Raw genomic sequence first — 6,000 nt, 5'->3', positions numbered from 1 at the left:
ACTGTAAGTACTTTTGGTGTGGTGATGGCGTGGTTGTAGTGGTCGGCTGTGTGGTCGCGGCATAGAATAGGACAGCCCTTCCTTTCCCGTGGATATCATAAGAGGCGACTAAGGGTGGACGAAGGATAGGCAGAAGCGTTCCTCTTAAAATGTTTCTAATGCCTAATTACGGTTGCCAATCCGCCTGCCAAGCATGACAACTACTGGCAAAACCCTCCAAAGGGGAGGCAAAAACAACATAATTTAGCAATGGACAGTTAAAGGCTGATACGATGATGATGGCTTTTGGTAGAATTCTTTGTAACAATCGTCAGAATATCTACTATTGATGATCTCTCCATCTCATATTATTTGGAGTCGTATAATTTTTTTTTTATAAAAATTAGTAATTACTAAACTTTTTATTTTAACTAAGTATATGAAAATTAAATTAACTTATTGTAAATAAAAGAAAATTGACGTCCTTAATCGAAAGAATCCTGTAATTTAAAATATCAATAACAAAATTGCTATATATTTTTTAAATTATTGCTAATGTCATCGTTTATTTGACTCAATTGTGCAAACCTATGATTTAAAATGCGAATACTGTTTAAATTTATCTGAAAACTCAAGCCAGTGGACAATTTCTAGCCCACTCTAGCCTGTAATCCCGTTGCCTAACGAGATATGAGATTTCCCGCCAGTTTCCCACAAGATATCGTATGCTGTGGACGTAACTCACGTCTTGCGAACGCGGGAGGAATCCGAATTTGAACACGAAATTGAATATTAAATAATTTCGAGTGACCATAGACTACCTAGTGATTTTTTAAGTTAATATTTTTTTTACAAGTAAACGTTAAGAGATTACGGGACTGTTGGTATTATTTTTTTATTAGTGTTCAGTAATTAGGAACTTGGATAAATGTTTAACTAATAAGGTAAGTACATAAATATAAGTAATGGTTTAAGGATTTATAGAATACACATTGAACTTTTTTTTAATAATAATAATCTTTAGAAAATTAACGGCCTGCATATGTTTTTATATTTTTCTATATTTGTTTAATGTTGAATTTAACAATTTTATAATAGTGATTACCGGAACTTTATTACAATATTCTTTAATATTTATATTAGTTTTTATTATTTATTTTAAAAAGTTTTATTATTTATAGTGGATTACTTATTAGAAAAATTGATGTTTAATAAAGTTCCTTACTTACCTGTAATTATTATTAAAAAGGAAAAGTTTATATAATTTTTGCGATATCCTACTAAAAGTTACAACGGTTCAAAGAAACTTTTTGTTTACGTATTTTGATTTATGTTAAAATTATTTCAATTGAAAAATATTTTAATTCGTAAACATAATTGTCGAGTGACATTATATATTAATATTATTGTAATAAGAATTATCATATACCAGTTTACTTGAATAAAATTATGTTTTGCTTTCTTTCTTCCAATAATTATGGAAAAAATTTCGACGCAACCGAGTATTTATTCATTTATTGAACTCTCGACTTCTACGCCGTGGTATTTTATCCTTTAGACTTTAGTTTGTTTACTGCAATATAACAGTTGTCATATTTCTCATTAAAACATTATGAATGTGCGTAAATATATTTTTATTAAAATGAACTTGATTTTAAGTGATCAAGAATTTTTTTATGATTCTATCGCTCAATTCGGAAAGTAGTTTCAACCGAAAAAAATAGGCAGGTAAGTAACTAAGTTATTGTTCTTAAAAAAAGACATTTGACAACTTTAAGATTTTGAGTAAACACAAACTTTCAAATAGGACAAAATCATAAAATTGAGACAATAAAAATCTTGTAATTGTAAGTAATACAGTTCTTCTAAGTAATACAGTTTTTCACTTGTAACTAGAGCATACAAAATTTACAACGTATTAACCTTTTGACTCTTACGCTGTTTATTTTATAAGAAACTGGTATTAACGTGATTATTTTGGTAAACTATGATAATTTATCCGTGGCACACTCACGAAAAATTATGTTACCACTTTTATGTACTTTTGTTTTCTTTTTTTGTATATGTATTTTTTTTAAGTATGCACCAATATTTGATGTTTTTTTGTGTGCTGCAAATATGTTCTATATCTATCTAGCTACCTGAATTATGTCGACGTTTCGACCAGGTTACCTACAAACTAATACTCGGTTACGAGTATGATGAATAAGTCAGTCGCTATTGCGTTCACGAATATAATAGAAAAGATAATTATCCAGAATCACCACGAATGATGCCGTATACTTAGATATTTTAGTGATCGTGACTTAAGAAACAGACCGGAATAAGGGATAGGTCACTACAATAGGTCATTGTTGATTTACGTCTTTCAATTAGAAAGTTATTTGTACTGATGTCCATACTGCGTAAACATAAGTCCCTTCCATATGATCCCTTATTACTTATAGACAAAAGAATTACTCATAAAGTTTGTAAAATTGATAAATGTCGTCTAGATGTAGTGAACCGTCAATATAAGTACATGAGTAACAAGTTATATAATAAAATAAATATGTTATTAACAATCTATCCACTTTCTTTACGAGATTGCAAAATAAAATTGATTAATTGGCTAATGACTCTTGAATATGATGATGTCGAGTCATTGATCAAGGTTTAATTATTAAAATTAAACATGCACATACACACACACACACACATGCTCGCACACGCACGCACGCACGCACCCGCACAAACACACACACACACACACACACACACACACACACACACACTCGTACAAAATCCATTGATTAGTTTTATTTTTAGTAATTTTATTAATTTTCTTCTGTGTTATTGTTATTTAAATTTTGTACCGCATGTTATGGAGCGGGCGTTAATAGCTGCGACACAGTCTCTTTGTGACTAATGCAGTTATTATCGAACCTACAAAAAACTGTAAATTAAGCTAAGGATCCCAAATAAACATTTTTATTTTTTATTTTATTTATTATAATTTCGATTCCTCATCGAATACTCATATTTTCGACTGAACAGTGGGGATCTGTTACTGTACTATATCTTATACTGAATTCTGTGTTATTTTATGGAAGTCTATATCACTGATTCAAGATGATCGTCATTTTAATCATTATTCGACCTCTGCTAGACATAAGCCTCCTCCATAGATTGTCATAAAAACAGTCCTGAGCCACCTGCTTTCACTGATTTCCTGCAATGCATTTCAGGTCGTCACTCCATCTAATTAGGGGTTTTCCTACACTGCGTTTACTCGTACGGGGTCGCTGCTCAAGAACCTTTCTTACCCAACGGTTATCGTTCTTCGAACTATGAGACCAGCTCATTGCCATTTTAGCTTACTCATCCCTCGGGCTATGTCGGTGACATTGGTTCCTTTACGGATATCCTCGTTTCGGATTCTATCACGCAAAGAGACTCCGAGCGTAGCCCTCTCCATAGCCTGCTGAGTAACTTGTAGCTTTTGTATACGGGCAATCGTACAGGACCATGTTTCGGTTCCATAAGTCATCACTGGCAACACGCATTGGTTATATCACTGATTAGTTGATTAGAGTTATTTTGTTTAATCCACAGTCATTAGTATTTATTTATTCATTAGTACAAATATGTGTACATGCCAGACTTAATGCGAAAAGCATTCTCTCCCAGTCAACCATAGGGAAGTGTCAGAATACTCGAATGCGGCACTATTAATTATTGATATACATACATACTAAAATTACATATAAAAATGAATAAATATATATAAATAACAAATATACTTACACATATATGACATATACTATATTATACATGAAATTGAGAATAATATAAAGTACTTACTGCTCGGATAAAATAAAAAAGTGAGCGTGAACGTTTTTTTTTTAAAGACGGTTTAGTCGGTAGTCTCTCAATGGCATCAGGAAGCGCGTTCCAGAGTCGTGAACTGCCTACATTTGAAGATTACTATTATTATTAGGAAAGATTATACGACCTTTCCTATGAGTTGTCAATCTCCAACTGTCGTTTAATATAAGCATATGTTGCCATATGTGTTTTACCTTTAAATGGGGTATCATTAGGCAATTAATAAATAACTGATTACAGCCTAGTGTTGGCGGTTGGCGCCTAGACTGCGACTGTCTGGGCGTCGAACGGTTAGGTTAATAGGGAAGGTCGTAGGACTCCTACAAAAAATACTAGCAGTCAATCTTTAAATATTGGTTGTCGCACATATATTAACGGTAGCGGAATTAAACTAAATAATTGTAATCAACTAACCAGTGAGGATTTAAACTTCATTTAATTTAAGACGATTGAAAAAGAGATAGTTAGATTTGGTTCCACTAAAATTCAACTTCAGTTGGTTATTTTTTTTTATGTGAAAGAGCGATAAAAGTAATATAGGATCAACAAAGGAGTAAAAAGTATATATTGTTAAAGTCTTTTCAGATTTTTTTTCTTATTGGATGATAATGGAATGTTACCCCGCCTGTGCTATCGGTATACACTGGTGGGGCACCAGTGAGAGGTGATAGGTAAGGGGGAAACAGGTCAGTCAGACTATCGTGACAAATTCAATACCAAATCATTTAAGATGGTTTCCGGGGACAACCGCGAGGAGGTCAACCTGGTAGGGTTTATTGTTAGCAATGGGGTTACTAATTCCCATTACTAACAATCCTTTCTCCCCCCGGTGTTTTCAGATTACGACAAAGTTAATATGATACCAACTCGGAAATAAGGGAAAGTAGAAAAACATTAATGGTACGTAATTTTGGACACAGTGGTTTTATTGTGTTAGAACGTGGTTAGAGTTTTGCATTTACCCTCATTTTAAAAACTATGGCACATCTAACGCTATACGGGGAGTCACGAAAATCTAGATATGAATATTTAAATTTTTTGGGTGTTTTCCACGTAACTTTTTAATGAAAAATAAATTGTAGTTGTATTTTTATTTCTATGTACAATATAATTATAAAGTTTACGGACTAAAATGTCTATAAATTAAAAGTTTCATTGACATTAATGCTAACATATATATGTAAATATGATCTAATAACAATTCGTCGTCTTTGTATATTTAATGTACGGGGTAATCACGAATGTATAATTTTAACAATAGCATCTTATAAAAAGGGAAATTAAAATATAAATTGACAATAAAAAAAATGAAAAACATATAAAACAAAGAAATATTGTAATAAAACGAAATTTACAGGACCTATGATATTGTGTATATATTAATTGAAGCAAATTTTTAATAAAATTTACAAAATATCCATTTTAAAGGTTGGATTACGTGTCATATCTTTTGTAAAACTTGTACTCATGGACTGTCAATCATTTATATCATATAAATTGTATAATTACGTTATAAGTTCATAATAAATTTTTAAAATTTTATTTTTATTCTTCTAAGCGCATTTAAATAAAAGCTTATTTTTAGAAAGACTTTTTTAGTTTTATTTTATCCCGGTCAGTAAATATATCCCGGTCAAAACTAGTATTGCTTTATTTTATTTATTTATTTATTTATTCTTTATTGCACAATAAAATTTTGTACAAATGACGAGCTTAATGCCATATGGCATTCTCTACCAGCTAACCATTGGGTAAAAACAGAAAGTGTATGAAGGGAAGTTGTGGTGAAAAATATGTGACAATTATATTATAAATTTAGTTTCAAGTATTATGATTGTTTTTTTGTTTTTAATAAAAACTATATAGTGGCTGTATAGATACCCAAAAGATTGATGATTCAACGGTAGCCGTTCGGCGTGACTCGCTATTCTCAAAGCTTCACGGGACCGAATGAAAATCAGATAGAAAAATACCTACGTTTCATTCATGCAGACAGTGTCCTATTTTCTTAAGAATTTGCTTTACGATTAGGCATGTAAAATATAGGGATAACGGCAAGATTTAAAATTGAGAATGAGAAACAAACGTTTGTGTACATAAACAGTTATTAACATTGTTTTAAAACTATGTAATATTATTTAAAGTTTTACAGTT

The 6,000-nt window shown here is 31.2% G+C and overlaps 1 protein-coding gene across 1 annotated transcript in view; it reads left to right on the top strand.

Annotated features, from left to right (window-relative positions):
* Nucleotides 1–698: 698 nt before the first annotated feature.
* The window catches only part of LOC113522247 (5-hydroxytryptamine receptor 2B), a 134,461-nt gene continuing 129,159 nt past the window's right edge, over nucleotides 699–6,000 (top strand). The window contains exon 1 of the mRNA XM_052897842.1: nucleotides 699–923. The gene's annotated coding sequence lies outside the window, so the exon portion shown is untranslated. The remainder of the gene's footprint in view (nucleotides 924–6,000) is intronic.

This window comes from Galleria mellonella, unplaced genomic scaffold (genome assembly GCF_026898425.1).
Source record: "Galleria mellonella isolate WM207_F2 unplaced genomic scaffold, CSIRO_AGI_GalMel_v1 utg38, whole genome shotgun sequence".
Classification (NCBI taxonomy): Eukaryota; Metazoa; Arthropoda; class Insecta; order Lepidoptera; family Pyralidae; genus Galleria; species Galleria mellonella.
Note: the sequence above shows the minus strand (reverse complement) of the source record. Positions and strands in the feature narration are given on the sequence as shown.